The sequence below is a fragment of the Callospermophilus lateralis genome, chromosome 20 (assembly GCF_048772815.1).
Source record: "Callospermophilus lateralis isolate mCalLat2 chromosome 20, mCalLat2.hap1, whole genome shotgun sequence".
NCBI classification, from domain to species: domain Eukaryota; kingdom Metazoa; phylum Chordata; class Mammalia; order Rodentia; family Sciuridae; genus Callospermophilus; species Callospermophilus lateralis.
Genome location: NC_135324.1, coordinates 17,814,165 through 17,834,489, shown reverse-complemented (window position 1 = coordinate 17,834,489; position 20,325 = coordinate 17,814,165). Strand labels below are relative to the sequence as shown.

At 50.0% G+C, this 20,325-nt stretch overlaps 1 protein-coding gene across 4 annotated transcripts in view; it reads right to left on the bottom strand.

Moving 5' to 3' along the window:
• The window catches only part of Foxp1 (forkhead box P1), a 523,563-nt gene that overhangs the window by 443,680 nt on the left and 59,558 nt on the right, over positions 1-20,325 (bottom strand). For all 4 annotated transcript variants that reach the window (XM_076841227.1, XM_076841222.1, XM_076841223.2 and 1 more), the window contains exon 3: positions 1,112-1,240. The gene's annotated coding sequence lies outside the window, so the exon portion shown is untranslated. The remainder of the gene's footprint in view (positions 1-1,111; positions 1,241-20,325) is intronic.

Genomic DNA, 20,325 nt, shown 5'->3' with positions numbered 1-20,325 from the left:
AATAGTATCTTATAGTATCTTCCAGAGACTTCTATCATGAGAAGGGACTCAATGATCTCATGGGCTGGATACCTTATCTCTGTAAATGAGATAAGCTAAGAAGAACCAGGTAACTGAGGTCCATTACTGACCCAGGGCAGGGACTTGGACATCCCAGCTGGATTCCGTGGAGAGTTCCATCTGTAACCATGGTGAATCCCTTTTAGGGCCCTGTGTTAGCATCCACAGGACAGGACTCTGCATCCCATGTCCTTTGTTTTAAACACAGGAATGGAAGAAGAGGAGGACTTGTTATCTTCATGTCAGGTCACTATGAGGCCCCAACTTCCAACAGGTGCCTAAGGCCTCACTGAACTTCCTTACATGAAGCAGAATATGCTCTGAATCCAACTCCACACTCGCAACAAGGCCAATTAATGCTGAAGGTTCCTCCCATGGAAGCCTCTGCACATGGAACTTGCCAGGTAATGGCTCTCCAGGAACCTGGCCTCACTCTATGGCAAAGGTGTCCCTGAATGACGTCAACGTTTTTGCCCACAAAACCCAGACTCCCCCAGTGACGGCCACTTGTAAGGACCAGTCAGAATGGCCTATCAATGGCTGAAGCACATTATCCATGTGACTGAATGTGGGAAATATACAAGACAGAAAAATGGTACAGTATCTCTTTCAGCCCCCAAAATTCAACAAATAACCTGGTGAGGTATACCAATGGGAAACCAAAGCCTACAGTCTTTAAGAAAAATGTGGAGAACCTGAAGTTTCCCACCCTCAGCTTCCTCAAGAGCCATCTTCCCAGAACTCACGTAGGAAGTTACCACGGCCTTCATGGTGGCTCACGAAGAAGCCGTTCCTTCAAGGTGTATGCCCATGGTGCATAATTCAGGGAGTCTACCCTTCAGAGTATGATTAAGATAAAAAAAGCTTTTTTTTTTTTTTAAAGTCCCCCTAGTCCTGTTGTGCTTTTTACAAATCCTCAGGTCCATGAAGGATTCTCCGAGAAGACTGTGTGTGTGAGAAAACAGAGGCAGGCTGTCCTCCTCAGGGGGCAGCCGTCCTGCTGGACCTGTCTTGTGACTTTTCGGATGAATAGTGACCAACATTTACTCACCCTTCTGGCTCACAGGCATCACATCCGTCCGGTCATGGCTGACAACAAATCAGAGAAGGGATTGAAGCTTCACCATTGCCAGAATGTTCCGTGGGGAAACTGGAATCGTCAGCAAAAGTTCCTGGGACACTACAATACAAAAATATTTTCACACATAAGTCAGATGTGACTTGTAAAACCACCACTTTCTTCAACGAGAAAGCAGCAAAACAGACAGAGAACCCAGAGTGGGGGGGAAACACCGTCCCGACAAGGGGGTGTCAACACTTCAAGCGTGATGCTGCCCAACAGGAACCTGAACCACGATTTCTGAAAGATGCACATACCATGACTTCAACGCAGACACAGAGAGCCCGTCTCCACTGTGGACCATGTGCCAAATGGTGTTAATATTTGGGCATTTTAGCTACATCCTGTCCTATTACCAAGCATTTAGGTTACAATAAGCTGTTAACTTGGATTAATAAAAGCAACATTTCTTAATGATCTTTCCCAAAAGATAAAAATAACTGAAAATGTTACAAACTAATGATTTTCAATTATTTTTATTTATTTTTGGTACCGAGGATTAAACTCGGGGCACTCAACCACTGAGCCACATCCCCAGCCCTACTGTATTTTATTTAGAGACAGCATCTCACTGAGTTGCTTAGTGCCTTGCTTTTGCTGAGGCTGGCTTTGAACTCTTGATCCTCCTATCTCAGCCTCCCGAGTTGCTGGGATTACAGGCGTGTGCCACCATGCCCGGCTAAAATTATTTAAAAATAATAATGAACACTAATACTGGTAAGAGAGGCAACCCTCACAATATTTTCCTCCAAGATAAACTTTTAGTCTACAAGTTGTTACAAACTCCACAGGGATGGAAACGCATGCAGGTATTTCCACTGAGAGAGAATAGACTGTGGAAGAGACAGGGCTCAAGGCTGGGAGGCCTGACTTCCACCCCAAGTACTGACGTCACCCAGTGTGTGGCCAGGTGGATGCTCATACCTCAGAGCCTCTTTCTCATCCTCAAGTCGAGGCATTACGAGCGCGAAGGCCCTTCCACCCCATGCACCTCTGCCTTTCTTGATACAGTGCAGTTAGAAAGTCTAAGTAAACAATTAGCTTCTCACTTAAACTTCCTGATGAAAAAGAGGTTTACACCATAAACAAAAGATGGGCCATGGCAGAGAGTTGCACAAGCACCGAGAGGCATTATCTCTCTGGCACTAGTGCCCAGGGCTGAAGAGATGGCAAGGGGGACAGTACCCTCTGGATGCTTGTGGGAAGCTTCCATTCTACTCCAGAGAGCACAGCTCTCACACCTGTGGAAACCTGTCCAAATGGATTCGAGATCAACAGTTCTCAAACTTCACCTAGCAGAAGAATCACTTGCAGATGTTTTTGAAATACACATTCTGGACCCCTCCCAAGGATTCTGCACTTTAAAAAAAAAAAAAAAAAAACCCAGGGGATGCTACTACTGCTGATCACAAGCCACACTGTGAGCCTTAAAGACAAGCCCTGTCCTCCAAGCCCCCAAACAGGATGGAGACCCAAGAAGCACTTCTGAGGCTCAAAGAGGCTCCCCCAAAGTTATGGAGTCCATGTCACATGGCAAGAAGACACGGGCTGAGAGCATCCACCACCTTTTGGATAAAATCCCAACTTCTTTCTGTGACCTAGAAGGCCCTACATGATCTGGTCACTCTCTGCTTCCCTGATGTGACCTCAAACCACCAATTCAATCCCTGACCATAAGCTGTACAGATACAGTGGCTGTCTGCCTTCCTGCCTCAGGCTACCAGCCTGTACCGTACCCAATGGGCTCCTTCTCATCACAGGGTCTCAGCCACTTCAAGAGCCCTGTCCTGCTTACCTCTTAAAGCTCTGTCCCCAGTGACTCTCAACTACATGATCCTATCTGTGTCCTCGAGAGCTCCTGAGAGTGTTCCAGCTCCGTGGAACGTGCTTATCTAGCACGGGGGAGGCCCTGGGTTCCATCCAGCACCACCATTCTTAAATAGTCTGTGAATTTGTTCTTCACTTACTGTCCTGTCTTTCCCTCAGACTATGAGCTCCGTCCTGTTCCTCGCTGGACTCCAACACTTCAGACAAAGGCCTGGCTCCCAGGAGGCACGCCATCTAACACTCTGAGTCCACAAATGATTCAAAATTAATAGATGTCTGCATCATCCTCCAAAAATAGAACTTCCATTTATGGAGAAAAAAAAACACAGTAGGTGCAGGAGACTGTTGGAAGGGTTTTCTAAGTCATTTCATTTCATGCCCCTCATGCACTGTGACTCCTAGCAGAGACAGCAGTTATGAGCTCTGCAGAGCACAGCACCAAGGCACAGGGCTTCAGGGGTTTGGCCATATACAGCTTGCTCTCCAAAGAACCCCATGTTCTCCACTCACTAGCGAACGAGAAAATTCCAAGCGCCCATCTCCTGCTAGACAGACATCCCCGAGCGAGCTCTGGCTTGGGAGGCCAGTAGAGACAATAGGCCCTTCTCATACGAGGAAGGCTAAGGCAGCTGGCAGTGACCTGGCAGGTAACGGGTATTGCGGGGTATGGGCCAGGTGTAAGGTGGCAGGACAGGTGAGGAAGGAGAGCTGGACAGCCCTGCTTCTCCAGCATGGGGCAGCCTCTGCACTACACTGGCCAATGGCTGACACATAGAAACACACCCCGGGGCACCGCAAGGTCCCAAGTCTACAAACAAGGACAACAAACCAAATTTCAGGTTAGTGAAATGGCAGAACTTTTTCCAAAGATGGCAGCTCCCTCTCTTGAACAGTTTACATCAAAAAAAAAAAAAAAGACAAAACTTGCAACCCCTAAAACACTGACCGCTGCAGTCACTCCTCCCCCAACCCTGTCCTGTAAGTCTAGAGAACTCAGAGGCACAGAGGAGCTGGCATGCAGGCAGATAAGGGCTTTCTAGAATCATCTTGAGCAAGTTCTGGAAGGACCTGGAAGACTGGGTAGGAAAAGCATTCTGCAAAGTGAACCAGCTATCCAAAGGCCTGGGAGAGAACAGCTAGTGGGGGAAGAGGGCAGGGGGATGTCCCACAGGGGTCCAGAGTTCCCAGCGGACACGAGCAGAGGCAGCCTTCCTGCCAAGACACAAGCTGTGACCAACAGCGTTGTCTTGCTTAACTTCCAACAGTACAGGGACCAGGCACATCCAAAAATAAACTGCCAATCGCCACGGAGGTTTGTGGAACATTTTAGTTTTGTTTTTGTGTGTTTTGTTAAGAATCCAAAAGACACAGGCCTGAATTCCATCTTCCTACAGTTCTATAACTAACCAAAATACTTAACTGCTCTGAGTTCTAGAAATGAAAAATACAGCAACCAAAGAGAGACAGATATCCAAATAAATTATCACAGAACATAGCTCAGAGGCAAAAGCTGTCTACTTGGAATTGTATACCCAGAAAAACTATCTTTCAAAAATGAAAATGAAATCTCATCTATCAAAAAGTGAAGATGAAATAGAGTTTTTTCGACAAAAAGAAGTTGACTCTCTAGAAGAATATCTTAAAAGATGTATTTGTATTTCAGGCCTAAAAAAAAAAATCAGAAGGCAATTCTCTTATTAAAAAAAGGAGGGCCAGAACAATGGGGATATTTGTAAGCAAACAGCAGATAGATTCATTAACAAAAATTAAACAAAATAATAGTGCAGTGGCACACATGTGTAATCCCAGCAGCTTGGGAGGCTGAGGTAGAAGGATCACAATTTGAGGCTAGCCTCAGCAATTTAGCAAGGCCTTAAGCAACTTAACAAGACTCTGTCTCAAAACAGAAAAAGTAAAAAAAAGAAAAAAGGGCTGGGGATGTGTCTCAGTGATTAAGCACCACTGGGTTCAATTCCTGGTACCAAAAAAATAAAGTAAAATAACAACTTCTCTGGCAGATTCACTTTCTATCTCAGCTCATAGCCCTGGGCTGCAAAGCTCAGCTGGGTACCAGCCTGAAATGCAGACTGTCCAGGGAATCCCAACAGGTTCCAGAAATCTGCATGTCCACCAGACACCGCTGGAGACTGTGATGAAGACCTGAAGAGCACAGCACCTCTCCTGTGCACCAGGGTGAGGAGCTGCTGGGCCCTGGGAGGTGCAGATGGAGAACACCAGTCAGCCTTTGTTCTCCTCCCCCTCGCACAGCCCAGGAGAACCCGGCCCAGAGAGGTCAGCGGTAACCCAGCCTCCTACCTGCTCATCAAGAGCAGGCAATAAATTAAAACCCCATTAAAATATTTCAGAGAAAAGCTGAGAAGTGCTGAAACATTAATTGTGCCATATTCAATCTGTTTTCCTACAGATTTGAAAAGCCCGATTACCATCCTGGGGGTCATTAGAAGGAATGAGGTTTTTTCCCTTTTCAATTTACATATTTAAAAATGCATACATACATATATCCTGGCCCTGGCCACTAACTCCCTTCCTAGGCTTTCCAAGTGCTCTGGCTCCTCCAAATGCCGCAGGGTAGCCACAGAGAGAGACTCTTCTGGGATGCCACAGGGGGACGCTTTGTTTTTTTAAAGCCAGGGAACCAAAATCCCAGGGCCTGTGCTTGCAAAACAGCTCTGGGGAAACAGGTAGAGGCAGCCACACAACAACAGAGCTGTTTTCTTGTTTTGTCTCCCCTGTTTATTTTCCCTGAAGCAATCCAGGCTCAGCACAGAGTCAGCAGGGAGCTGCAAAGAGCAGCTGTGGTTCCCTGAGGCCAGGACCTAGCAATCAAGTTGTTTACCAAACACTGCCAGGCACTGGGAAACAACAGCACAAGCAGCCCTTGCATGTATTTTTCAAAAAAAAAAAAAAAAAAAAAAAAAAAAAACCTCCCCAAATCTGTGGCTGCCCTGGAACTCCCCACATGGCTGAGAAGACAACTTGAGATCAGGGGATGAGATGCACTGGGCACAGGCCTCCATGGTCCCCATGTGATCCACTTCTATGGAAGAAATCCTAGCCTGAGAGGGAGGGCTGGGCGTGTGCAGAATTTCAAGGCCTGGGTGGACATGAAGGGGCCTTTCCAAGCACATTTGGCCTTTCCAAAGGACATTTGCTAAGCCTACAGGATCTGGAGTCATCCACTATCCACCCAGAGGAAGAACAGAGTCCATGGGAGAGTTTGCAGAGCTGGTGTAGCTGCACCCACCCCAGTCGCTCATTCAGCCGAATGGGCTGCGGTTTGCAGCATTACCCAGTGATGCAGGGGTGCTCCTGGCCCAGGATGGCCGCTCTGGATTATGGAGGCTTTCTGGCACAGCCATTCTGAAACCCTGGGAGTTTCTTTTCCACCTGGATTCCTCCTGGGCTCCCCGGTGTGAGTATGCCAGTGACATCTGCCAAGCTATTTCGAGCACATAGCAGGGCGGGGGGGTCCATTTGCTTCTCCAGATGCCCTGAGTGCTGGGAGTCCCGCAAGGCTGCCCTCTGCCCGGGTTCAACCACTGGGACTTTTCATCTCAGGAGACCAGAGAAGGTGGGGGACTCATGACCCTGGCTGCCCTCCTGGCTGGGCATTGCAGGTTAACTGGGACTCTCCTGAGCAGTCACTGCTCCTCCCAGGCAGACCTCTCCCCATGCTCCTCTCAGGACCCGGCCTCTCCTACTGCCTTCAAGTTCAGGGGAGAAAGATGCCTTGCATTTCCTTCAGGAAACAAATACAATGTCCAATCCAAAGTGCTGCACATCATATTGCTCTTGGTTGGAGAACACGAAGCCTGCAATCTTACACACACACAGAACAAACGTGTGTGGATGTGTAAATGAACATGTGTGTAAATATACATGTGCATCTCTGTCAAATTTTTTAATACAGCTCAAGCATATTGGTCAGAGGATCTGGCAGCCCCACGGGTACTGCCGTTCCCAGGGTCACAGAGACTTCCCTTCACTCCCACGTGCCCCCGGCGGGGCCCACTTTGTCTAATCGGTTACACAATCTGATAGGAAGCGGAGCTTTTGAGAGCTTCAATCCTTTCTCTAATTTACTAACTCAGTTGCCTTTGTTGCAAATGGTACCAAAATAGAAAGGGAACAGGGGTGGGTGGAGCGGGCTCCATCACCAACCCCAGTGAATAACTTTCTGACAACTGAACCCGGTTCAAAAACCACCTCAGCTGCAGAAAAAAGGTGTGTGTTGTCAGCTCGCAAATATAATGCCAATCTACCTCCATCAGCTCGGCTCCTGGAAGAGGAGCAAGACCTCTCTTTTTAAAATAACAACGTCCCCTCAAACGGGCCTCAATAAGCTTCTTTTAAAAGAGCCCAAGTTCTGCAGTCCCAGTGAGAACAGTCGCCAAGTTTACCCAAGTGGGTCACTGTCCCAACATCTGTGGCTTTGACTCGACCCAGTCAGATGCCGTGGAAGGAGCTGTTTGTCTCACCAAGCTTTCACTAGCAAGATCGCCTTCAGCTCCCCAGAGGGCTTGCTGCTATGTGTGCTCAAAAACAGGTTTTTAAGTAAACCCGCTCCATCAGTGGGGACCAAGGAGGATGGTTTCTATGTCATTATTTTTCTTTTTCTTGTTCGCTGAGGCCCATCCAGAATCTTCTTGGTTTGCTGGTTGATTTCTTTTTTTCACTAAAATATTCAGAACACTCCCCTTGAAAGAGAGGCTGGTGGGTTGTCCCTGCAGACATCCTTCCCCGGTCCTCCATATGGGGCTGCCTGCCAGTCTTAGGTTTGTCACCAGGTCCTCACTTCAGGGAGGAGCAAGACTCAAGTCCTAAATCCCTCCCCATGTCTGACCCTGGAGCAATCTAGATTCTTGTCTTTTCCTTTGAAGACACCTGTCCCTGCTCCCACCCTCAGGCACAGAGAGGAATGGGCTGGCCTGTAGGCGCCTGTCACCTGCCCTTGTCCACAGTGAGGCACAGGTGCTCAAACTCGTAACACACGTCAGGGTAACTCAGTCCCCAGCCCTACTGGGTGGCTTGGACTTGTAAATGTCATAGGCTCTCTGCTGCCTCCTCCTAGGGTATTTTATTATAATTGTTCTTTTGGAGCTGGGAATTGGACCCATCACCCTGGAGGCTCCTGTCTATTTAGGGGTGGCATAGTTCACCCCTTACTGGCTGTGACCTATAGTTTCCCTATACTTGTAAGAATACTGGAAAAACGCCTGCCTGTACACAGCAAGGGCTTATTTAGCGCACGTCTCTGCTGTCTCCACATGGTTGAAATATGAGTCTCACGGTCCCTTAGAAAGAAGCCACCACTGAAATCTCCCATAACAATTTCAAGGAGCCGCCTCCTACAAGTACTTCCTATGGAGCCTCCTCCTGACAGTGCCATCGTGAACGCCACCATCTGAGACTCCCTCTGTGGCACCAGGGACCCTGGAAACCCCACCTGGTGGCACTCAGTAGCCTTGTCCTTTCCACTCACTTCCTGTTTGAGTCACTGGGTCCCTTTGGGAGAGCGCCACAAGGCGGGGACTGGGTTATGATGCATGTCTCTTATCTGGGGACAGAGAAGGCCATCATGCCTGATGCTCACCTGAGGTTCTTCCGAGAGCCAGGAAGAGTCCCCATCCAATCTGTGACTAGTCGCTACTAACGTGGTTCCACACAGAATTCCCTGGGTCCCCATATTCCAATATTCCACCTAGACCTTCAGCTCACAGTTGCAGTGACTGGCAGGCCTCTCCCCCACGGGGCAGCTGGGTCTGCCAGGCTGGCAGAGAGCAGTGTCGGGCCACCTGCTGGCAGGGAAGGAGGTGGCCCTGTCCCTGAGGCCCAGAGGAGCCCCAGCAGCTCCAGAAAGGACAGGCAAGAGTGCCATCTGGGCTCTTTATAAGGTCTGTGGTAAACATGTTTACTCTGTTCTGATTGGACAGACTTATCTCCATCCAGTGTTTTGTTTTGAGTCTTGCTCAATAAACATGTTTACTTTGAGGGGAGAGCTTTTTTGATAGCTAACACACTTGTTTTTCACACTTTTAAATTCAAAACATATTTTCCACTGCCTGTGGTAAACAAACATTATTTCACCTCCCCCTGGAGAGGTGAGCAGACCACGCATTCCCAGGGGCAGGTGACCCAGACCCCCGAGGGGGTGAGAACAGTGGAGATGCTGCTAAAATGCACAAGTGGTGGGTCCTACCAAAGGCAGGAGCATCACACCCAGGACTCCCTTCCCCAGCAGGAACCTCCTGTGGGAACTTAACTCCAGCACATCAGAGGGAGTCCGGTTAACTCCTGCAATGCACAGTCCCAGGGAAAGGGAAGGTTCCATAACCAGCACAGGAAAAACAACCCCAGAAAAATGAAACAATGTTTCAAAACTAAATAAATGTAAAAAGCCAACCTGGACACAGTATCTATTACCAGTCTACTGACACCTGTTTTGTGTAATGACTTTGGAACTTTCACCATCAGGGCTGGTGGTCCTAATATAGAAAATGAGAAGCCCTCTCATACTGGAACTGGAGAAAAACAAGAAGATTCCAGAGGAGGAGTAAAAAATAACTAAGTAAATGGTGCTGAGGAAGTCAAGGAGCTCTGATGCAGGACTCTGAAGTGGGGAGGGGGGGCTACATCAGTTACCAGGAGAATCACTCTGTGGAGCCCAGTGCAAAGTTCCATCTCAGTTGGGCAGGTCTTGATTCTAGAGAGTTCTTGCGTCCCAATGCTCCAACCAGAAATAAAAGATACTTTTATCACAGGCCTCTGAGTTAATTACAAGTTAGGAAGCAGAACTAAATTGGAGGCCAAATTCTTTGTTAAAACAAATAATGCCCCTGATCCCTATATCACCTTCTAAGCTCAGGCTTGAGTTAAGGTCAAAAACAAACCAACAAAGTTCAAAGCCAGCCTCAGCAACAGGGAGGTGCTAAGCAACTCAACAAGACCCTGTCTCTAAAGAAACTAGAAAAAAAGGGGGGGTGTGGCTCAGGGGCAGAGTGGCCCTGGGTTCAATCGCTGGTACCCCTTCCCCCTCCCAAAAAAAAAAACAACAAAAGGTAAGGTTGCTGAACTATTGCATGATCCTCGGTCACTAGGTTGGTTATTTCATTACATGGGGTCCTGAGGGAGGAGATGACATCAGAAGCACAGACCCACTGCCTAGGGACCAGGGCAGAGCTGGCATGCACTAGAGCACAGAGACCCCCCAACCCGCTCCTCTTCCCAGGCTGTCGTGCGTCCGGGAGGCCGCCAGTCAGGAAGCACCTCCCAGCCTGCCTGGGTTTCCCTGCCCAAGGAGGATGGCACTGAACCCCATCTTACTCAACAATCCATGTCAAGGGGGAAAGCCCTCTTCAGGGGTAGGATGAGAATTCCTGGCCACAGGAGCCAATGGGGACAATACCCAGAGGGACTCAGACTAGCCCCCCATGGAACCCACACTCCCACAACTTCAAAGGAGCAGAAAAGAAATCGGAATCGGTGTGACACTGGTCAGGGGCGAGTCACCAAGCCTATGGAGCCTTTCGTGGTGTGGACAGACAGGTGACTCACAGGGAAAGGGACGCTCAGCCAGCCACGCTCCCCTGACCTGCCACTCACTCAAGAGTCATTTCTCCTCTCTCTTTAAATCCAAAAAGTACATGACTGGTGAGAGGACTGCAGAAGAGCTTCCAGACGATTCTCAAACCCAAAAAGCACAACAGTCGGCAGATCAGAAAAGGACTAGGCCAGGGTGTAGGATGTCCCATGGCTACATGTGCTTTCCAGAACAGCGGGGGGGGGGGGGGGGGGGGGGACACATTCCAGGGGATGAGAGAGTGCAGGCTGGAGGTGTCCCAGGGCCCAGGGTGCCGCAAGCAGGGCCTTATGACTAGGGAAGAGTGGCAAGGACTTCAAAGGGGGGATCGTCTGCTGGAAGAAGCCAGACGGGCCCCTGGGTTTCACCTGGTGCTCAACAGAGAAGGCGGGCAACATGCATGGCGTCCTTCCTGCATGGCACGCCTGTCCTCTGACTGCACGGTGACCCTGCAGCCTCCTCCTGAGCCTCACGACAGCGGTGCAGTCCATCCACCATCTTACAGATGGGGAAACTGAGGTTGGCGAGGTGATGAAGTGGCCCAGCCACGTGTCTCTGAGATCACAGCTCCTGTTACATTGCTAGTGACATCTTCCCTCTTCTGCCCGGCGCTGAACACTACTGTCTAGTGGACAGGGAATGGAGGCCGGGCCCAGGTGGGAAGACAAGGGTCACAATTCCATCTGGGGCTCAGTGATGTCCCCACGACAGGCCCAAGCCCTCAGCTCCTTGCTTGAATCTGGCCACATCCTAGGAACCAGGAAAGCACAGAGCCTTCCTGAGCATGCTGTGGGCAGGTGCCAGGGGACCTCTCCTCTGAGAAGGGGGACCCCAGAGGGAATAAGGAGGCAGACAGGCACCCCTGCCCCTCCCCTCCAGCCACACAGCAAGGATGCTCCCTAGTCCTCTCAGACGCCTCCTGGTTCTCCCATGCCTCCAATTAATGACCATGGGCACTGTCCCCTCTTCCTCTCCTGCCCCTTCCCCTCCACCAAGTCTCCTGACCAGAATCTAAGGGGTGAAGTTATCAGGTTGGGGTGTGGCCCCATGGCAGACCACTCGCCCAGCACCAAGAGGCCCCAGCTTCCAACCCCAGCACCGCAGACAAACGCACAGGGGAAGGATGGGCTTCTGACTCCCACCTTTCAGGAACCTTCCAGAAGGAGGAGGAGAGCCTTCCAGAGAAGGAGGCCAGCCTTCCAGAGCCTCAGTCCTCTTACTCAGGTATCGTCTGGGGACAGGGAAGGGGGTACCAGGCCCAGTCCACTCAGCACATGACATTAAATGACACATGATTGCAGGCACTTTTCAAGCCCGCAACAAGCCCGCAATGAGAGCCCTGTCACAAGAGCACATAATTAATTGCCACATGAGTTCTACAGACAATAGCTGCTGCAAGTTCCAGAGGCAGGAACCAGCCCCTCCAGCAAGCACACCCCACCTGCACTCTCTCCTGGGGGCTCTGCCAGCCTTGGCATAGAGCAGGGATCAGATTCTGGCTGTGCCACACCCAGGCCAAGGTACCTTGGGCCTCGGTGGGCCTCAGGGTCCCTGATGTAAACTGAGGTCACAGCAGCTCAGGTGCACAGTACCTGGCCACAGGACCGACTGCATGCCCAAGAGCTGCTCGGGTCTGTGGACCACACAGACAGCTCCCTCCTTTCTCAGGTCTGAAAGCCGTTGCTGGTTTTCAGGGTCCCAGATATGGGTCAGTGACCCCAAAGAACGTAAACATGTCCTAGTGTTCTTTTGTGCCCATCAAGAGAAAAAATGATAGCAAAATTTCCCAAAGAAAAAAAAGGGGACTTCTCTGAGGGGTAGTTTCGTAAAGCATCTGGGGACAGAAAGCCTTGAATTCTCATTCACCCCTCTGAAATGGATGCACCCTCATGACATAGTGATCACTGGGGGTAAATGTAGCTAAATGGTTACAAAGAAATACACCACAGCATTATCTAAGGCACATAAAATCTGAGAAAAAAATAAACGTCCTCTAAAAGCCAAATACTTGAAATACTATGCAGCCATCAAAAAAAAAGTTGTAAAAATAAACAAGGACATGGAAGGGTGATCCCAAAATCACACTTGGTTACCAAACGTTTGTTGAAAGACATGTTGCTAAGTAACAAGAATGTGTGACAAAAATCGATGCTTTTTAAAGTTGTGGTTGAGTAGTTACTGTGCCAGCTGCTACAGGCGAGCACATTACATGTACTGGGCTATTGCAAAACCCAGTGGAGTCAGTGCTAGGATCCCCGTTTTAAAGACAGAAAATAGTCACTGAAAAATAGCTTGTCCAAAATCACCCAGCCTGCAGGAGGACGCTCGAATTAAAATCCAAGTCTATGCCAAAGCCTTGCTCTTTTCCAAACAAAGGTGCCCCTCCTAAAGGTATCAGTATATTCTCAGCTCTGCTATGTACATTTTCCCAGGGAGGGGGAAAAAGGGGGAAAAAAAAACAAAGAAAGGCAGACAGACAGACGGCAGCAGCAGTTCTTTCTAGGGGATAAGACTAAAGATACCTATTTTTGCTTTGCTTTGGTTTTTAAATGTTTTTCATTTATCCTAAATCACTTTAGTAGTTAGAGGGAAAAGGGAAAACTTGTTTTGTTTTAAAAGCCCAAACACCAGTGCCCACTGTGCCTGGGGCAGATGCAGGTGCTGGGCAGGCTCCAGGGGAAGGCAGGGCTCAGTGGTTAGCGGACCTGGGGCGGCTGCTCAGGGCTGCTGAGGGGATGAGCTGGGGGGCAGGTGTGGGTGTACGGCATGCTCTGGCAGAACCTGTGTCTGTTATGTTGCTAGTGACATCTTCCCCGTACTGAACACCTTTCATAGCCTGTCTCTGGAGAAGGGACCGACTCGTGGTCCTAAGACCGTGTGTTCCAACATCTGCAGCCTCCGTGCCCCTCATCTCCCAGAACAGCCAGAGCAACTGTCTACGCAGGTCTGGGGCAGTGGCGCCCGGCCTTGATCCTCAGCTCCTACTCTGGGCTGGCTCCAAAACGCCATTCAAGATCCACTTTACCTTGTGGATCTCCTCTCTCCTCAGTCACACGTGACAGAGGACAAGCCCTCCTAGCTCATAGTGAGCTCCTACAGAGAATGTACTTGAGACCCTTAGTCACACCCACAGCCCAGGGTGAGGTGGCAACTCAGGTCACTCTTGAGCATTATCCCGGCATCTGCTAACACCCCTCCGCCCTGCACACGGGTCTCCCGGAGCTCTGCAGGCATCTCCCCCAGTGCAGGGGTCCCGCCTGTGCTGTACTAGGTCAGCCCTGTGCTGTACTAGGGAGCAGACCTTTCCAAAGACACACCCTGTGCAGACCAATATGCTCCCAAGCAAGGCTGTTCGGGCTGCCAGAGCAAAGTGCCACCGACCCGTGGGCTGCGAGGACAGAAAGCTGCTCTCTCAGTTCTGCAGCCTGGAAGTCCAAGATCAGGGTGTAGGCGGGGCTGGATTCCTCAGCGCCTTCTTCTTGGCTGGTAGCTGGTGTCTTCTCCCTGGATCCCCATGTGCTCTTGTCTCTTCCTGAAAAGCACCAGCCACACTGGATTAGCCTCCACCCTATCGCTACCTTGACCACTTGAAACACCCTGTCTCCATACACAGTGGCCTCCTGCAATGCTGGGGCTTGAAGCCCCAGCACAACTTCCTGGGAGGGGACCACAATGAAACAAAAAAATGCTCCTGTCGTCCAGACCAAGAGGACACTCAGTGGGCCCTGGGCTGTGGCCACAGGCACCAGCTCCTCTGGAAGTTGGAAGCACACAGGTGCCACAGAGGGCTCCTCCCAATGCCAAGTGCAGGGGACACCCTCCCTGGGCCACAGATCCACTGAGAGGACAGTGCCTACCGAGTGACACGTTCAACAACGCTGTGGACAATGAGGTCAGCAGGCCCAGCCCCTGCTCATACATGGTTGTAAAAGGACGGGATGGAAAGTGCCGGTGCCTAGCAGTGAACACCCCAATGTGGGCTCCTCAATCAAAGCTGAAGGTCATTTGAAAAAAAAAAAAAATCAGTACGTACTTCATTAAACCAAATTTTTTTAAAAATGGAGTTTCTGGAACCACAGCATATAATTTACAAAGTGCAAATGTCTGAGAGCCATGTGCTAAATTTAAAGAAACAACTATTATTAAAACAGCCCATTATGTAAGGCAGTGAAATCTATTTGCACTCTGCGCATCCGTTATAATATTTCAACCGAGCCTTCCAATGTTTGGCAGTTCTTTCCTTCGGTGATAATAAAAGGCTTCTCTTTCCATTAAATATCTAAATTAAGTCGAATGGTGTATGTTAAATAAGCCCATAAGTTCTCTCGCATGATGCAAGGAAGGCCGGCAAAGCTTATCTGCTCAGCCCTCCAACTTAAAGGCTGGCGGTTTATGTCCCCTGCAGAGCCCCGGGACCCTGCTGGCTTGGCCAGACTGTGAAAATAAGCTTCAAATGACCAAATGCAACTGTGACTTGAAAAGTAGGAACCAGACCAGACACAACAAACCACAGCGCAGCCAGGCTGGCTTGTCATAATTCATGTGTGTGGAATTCGACTGCAAAGCCCTCACTGGGGGCTGGATTTCCTCCACGGGGGCGCTCCATGAGCAGGGCCAGACGCTGAGAAACTGCTGATAAGCTACTCTGATGACAAGTCTACAAGTCACAGCATTCACCAAAAGATATTTACTCCGACCCCAAACAGCCCGGCCCACGCCCGCCCCCCTAACATGTACGACAGCCAATATTCATGGACACCCAGGTATAGCCTGGTCTTCTCCTGGGGGCTCCGGGTGGACTCCTGGTTTCCCTTCTGGCTTCCCCTGAACTTGATTCTCCGTCTTGATGGCCCATGTGATGATCATGGACAGCAATATTTTTTTTGAAGAACAGTTTCACCATGGTTCAATGACTTTGATTCTTCCAGATTTTTAAAGAAATGTAAATGGGCAAATATCCACGTGTTGATTTCAAAGCCATGCATGTACAGAGAGATATAAACACATGACCCTCCAACGGGCTCATCAACCTCCATAAGACTGTCCTAAAGGCTCAGGAGGAGCTGGGGTACCAGTTCAGGGTGACAATGACAATAGCAGCCAGGTCCTCGGCAGTTTGCTAGGTGCCAGACCCAATGCTCGGACGTTGGCATGCGATTTCTCAGGTGGCTCCTTACGAGAATGCTCGGCTGTGAGCCCGTTATCTTTTTCAAACAAGGAAACTGTGGCTCAGAGAGATTCAGTCGCCAGCTCAAGTCACACAGCGGCTAAGAAGCCAGGAGAGGCACCTGGTTCAACCTGGGCTACATTGCCTCCCAGTGGTGCCTCCGAGGTGAAATAGAGGCCCATAGGCTGCCCTAAAATGATCTCTCTTCTTGGCTTGGAACAGGAAGCACAGTCCAGAAAATCCAAGAAGAGACCCAACCTCCAACAAGGTGAAACCCCAGAAGGGCTGCCCACCCAAAGCAGAGCGGAGGACACGCTAGCCTATGGGGAATCCCCCGTCCTGCTTCAAGTGCTGGCTGCTGCCCTCGCATCTCTGTCTACTGCAGCATCCCACTCACCCCTGGGATGCCATCAAGAAGCTCGTATTTAAGAGAGAAAAGCAATAGCCGCCCTCCCCCTCCCAAAGGCGATTCAACCTTCCCTGCACATTAAAACATGGACGGAGACACAGAAGATCCAGGAGTGTCGGTCCACTTTTAAATGCTTCTAGAAGCAGCAGCAGGGCACTACCCAAGACAGCAATGGCCCTGGACCAAGAGTCCCATGCCTCCATGGGCCAAGGGCAGGAGAGATGCTCTCCACCTAGGCAGGTGCTGCTCTCCAGCCATCTGAGAGTCTCGGGATTCCTGAGGACGCATGGAACTAGCATCCAGAGCCAGGAGCTGATGTGGGGCAAGGCCAAGCCCCACAGCCCACTCACAGAGTCCCTTAACAGCCAACAGGTCAGCTGGGCGCTAGTAGTCACCCCCATTCAGGCCACAAGCAAAGGCCAATCAACTCCTGGGGCTCCCGGCCAGCCACTCTCTTTCCTAACTCCAGGCCTGGGCCTCTCCCGCCTCCACAGCCTGTCCTCTGGGACATGTGTGAACCTCAGGCATGCCTAGGACGTGGGATTACCCTAAGAGGACTCCACCCACAGCCCTAGGGACACAGTCCAGGCCCCATCAGCCCCTGAGCCCACTTGGACCCATCATCCTTGAACAACCTCGCCTCCTATCTGTCTCTAAAGGTCTCTTCTATTTCCTCAGGACATGGGTAGAATGCACCCATAAACAAGGTCTAAATCATAACCAGGAGTCCCCTTCCTCCCAATTCCTGGCCATGCAGCCATCACCCCTCCCCTGGGGGCCCACACAAGCTCCCTGGCAGGTCCTGACCCCCTGCCCTGTCCTGATCTATCTCAGAGAGCAGCAGGGGGGATTCTGTTAAAATCTAAATCAGCTCAAGGCCTCCAATGGCGTCAAGGTGCAGGGAGTTCTCTGCCAGAGCCCTAGGCTCCCAGAGCGTCTCTGATGCCAGTACAGCCACAGTGGCCTCCTGACTACCCCCAGTGACCCAGGACACGCCTCCCTCCAGAGGGCCTTCGCAGTAACTGCCCCTGCCTGGAATGTTCCTGCGAGTCTTTGCTCAAACAGGACCTTATTTAAAGAGGCGAGGAAACAGTCCCTTGAGCACTGACCCTCTGAGTCCCGGCCAGCCCACGTCCTGGTGTTCTCCTCTGCACACAACCACCCAGCACACCAGGGACCCTCCTTCTCCCATCTGTCTCCATTCTTCCTCTCTTCCCAGAGATGAGCCCCCGCGGGCCAGGGTCTCAGTCCGTTTTCTTCACTGGTTTATGCTGTGTGCCTGGAACAGCGTAGGGACACGATGGCACCAGGCCAACCTCTGCAGAGTGGGGACTATCTGACTGGCTAATTCCAGCCCAGAGGCGTGGAGGTTCTGAAGGGGTCTCTCCCCAAAGAGGAAGCACAGGTGTGTCTACACTGGGCAGTGGGCAAAGGGGTCCACAACGGAGACCCAAGTGAACAGCTGGACCCTTCTGCCCGCCGGGTGGACGGTAAAGTGCAGCATCCCCTCTCCCCCACACCCCTCCAGCCGGGGACCAGATAAGTGCTGGGCTGTGTCAGGAAAGTGCCCTCCCGACTGCAGGTACTGGCAATGGGGTTGTATTAAATATGGTCTTTTAAGCAGGGATTAAGGCAGGAGGGCTGCTCTCCTGAGTGGGATTAGGGCCTGTAAAAGGGCTTGAGGGAGGAAGCGGGTCCTTTCTGTCCCTGTCTTATGCTCCTCCCCTCTGGAAGACACGGCCTTATAAGTGCCATACTACAGCAGAGACCAGATCCCCTGACCAACCTGCTGGCCCTTGACCTTGGACCCCCAGCCCCCTGAGACCCACACTCCATGATCCCCTAGTGTTCTGTGACGGCCACCCAGACAGACGCACCCCTCTCCCAACACCCGTCTCTGCCTCCACAGGAGATACCAGCCCTATGATGGAAACACACAGGTCAAGTGGTTAGAAAACTGTTATTAAGATTAATTAGGCCCACAGCGGGCGACCCCAAGAGGAAAATGGAAAATGTATTGCTTCTTTCCTAGAAATTGAACTTTTCATTCGGCCACATTTGGACAACGATGCTGTTTTCAAGTGGTAAACTCAAGAAATTTAGTTTGCACATGGGCCCACAAAGCACCCCTCTCCTCAGCCCCCGCAGGCATTCCAGACCCTCCTTGGGTCTCAGCGGGGCTGCGGCCTGTCTCAGGGTGAACACAGGCCCAGGGCGCTCCTGGCCACGTCCTCTATCCCAGATCTCCTGCACCCCACCAACCAAAGCGCTCTGCAGAAGCCCCTGCTTCCACAACCGTGCGGCATCCCTGTTCTTTCTGAATTTTAAGCTCAGTTTCCAATACCATTTTATTTCTGCGTGTTGTTTTACATTCAGGCGTGATTAAATTTAAAAGAAACATTCAACCAAATGGTAGAAGGCATTTCTCTTTGATCAAAATTTACACAGCAAAAAAACCCCTGCATATTTATACAGCTGAGCTCGCGCAAGCCATTGGAACCACACTTGCAGGGTGAGTCGTTTCCAAGCTTTTATTAGTGACTGTAATGATCAGAGACAGGGGTCATCAAAATGCCTCTGCCAGAGCCAATCTAACGTTACTGCAGAGCCCCACTGTAAAATGAGAGGGGTCCAGGGAGGGAGGAGGACCAGAACATGAGGAAAGGGAGACTGCTGTGCTGTGCCACCCAAAGTCACCCAGGGACGAGCGCACTCACAGAGCTCACCTGTCTTGGGCCAAGCAGCCCACGGAGCTCACCCTCCTGGGAAGAGCACGCTCACAGAGCCTACGTGACCTGGGAAGAGCGCGCTCGCGGAGCTCACCTGACCTAGCTCAACACAAGGGAAAACATTTCTGTGGTTGAGGGAGTGGGTCCCAGGGACAGGTGACTAGGAGAAAGTTGTAAAAATAAAACAAAACAAACATCTTTTTAAGGAAGGAAAGTGGGGTTAGAATGCTCTCTGACTCTGATCTTTAAATTATTTTGTCTGGAGCCAAGAGTGGACTAGAAGCATGGCCCATGTAATTCATTGGAGACCGCGTCGTAGATTTGGTTAAATGAAATGTTCAAACTTATAAAAGTATTTACATGGCAAATCAATGTACTGTGTGGTCCTGAACCAGACCCTAGGGAAAACAACAACTCTAAAGACTTCACTGGGACATGGGGAAAATTAGACAGCAGTCTGGTATCCCTGTCAAAGCCTCTGATTTGACCACAGTATTGTGGTTATGCACCCAGACGCCTTGTAACAAAATAAATGAATGTATGAGTATTTTCGGGTGAAAGTGCTTAAGGATTCAAAGTTATTCTTTTTTATTATTATTTTTCAGTTTTAGGTGGACACAATATCTTTATTTTATTTTTACGTGGTGCTAAGGATCAAACCCGGTGCCTCACACATGCCAGACGAGCACACTACCACCTAAGCCACATCCCCAGCCCTCAAAGTTACTCTTAAAAGACTTGAGCAAAATGATGTGCAAACCTACATATGTGCACACATGTGCTTATACCTGAGAGGATGACAGAGTCAAATGTGAGCACTGGCAAAAAGATACCGGGAAATCCTGGTATCATTTTGCAACTTTTGTATAAGTGTGAAATTACTGAAAAGAAAAATGAGCTTTGTCTCCTAATCTTACTCCTAAAATATATTGCCCCTGTTATTTCCTAGAAAATGAAATTAACCAGAAAGGACATACCCTCCTGGGCACCCCTTTATCATTCATCCACACATAATGCAGGAGGCACCTAGCAAACCCCCAGCAGGCCCCGAGCTCACTACAAGTTTTAAAATACCTGCATTGATATGCATTGATGTATATCGCATATCATTTCGTAGATAGGAGAAAAATTCAGCTTCCCAGTCTGGAAATAAAGCTAGTCACCCTGGATGGCCCAGAGAAAATATTCCATGGTTTACTGCAAAGCTTTCAGTGGTCAGAAAAGAGAATCCAGATATCATGTCCCATTTTGCTAAAAATATCAAACTAACCTGAAGGTGATCTACCAAAAGCAGAGAAGCCCAGACACGGCTATGAAAAACACAGACTGCAATCACCACACAGCCGCAAGTTCAAAGTCACGCAGCTCACCGCCTCCAAATGAAGGCGATAAACAAATGCTTTTCAAATGACA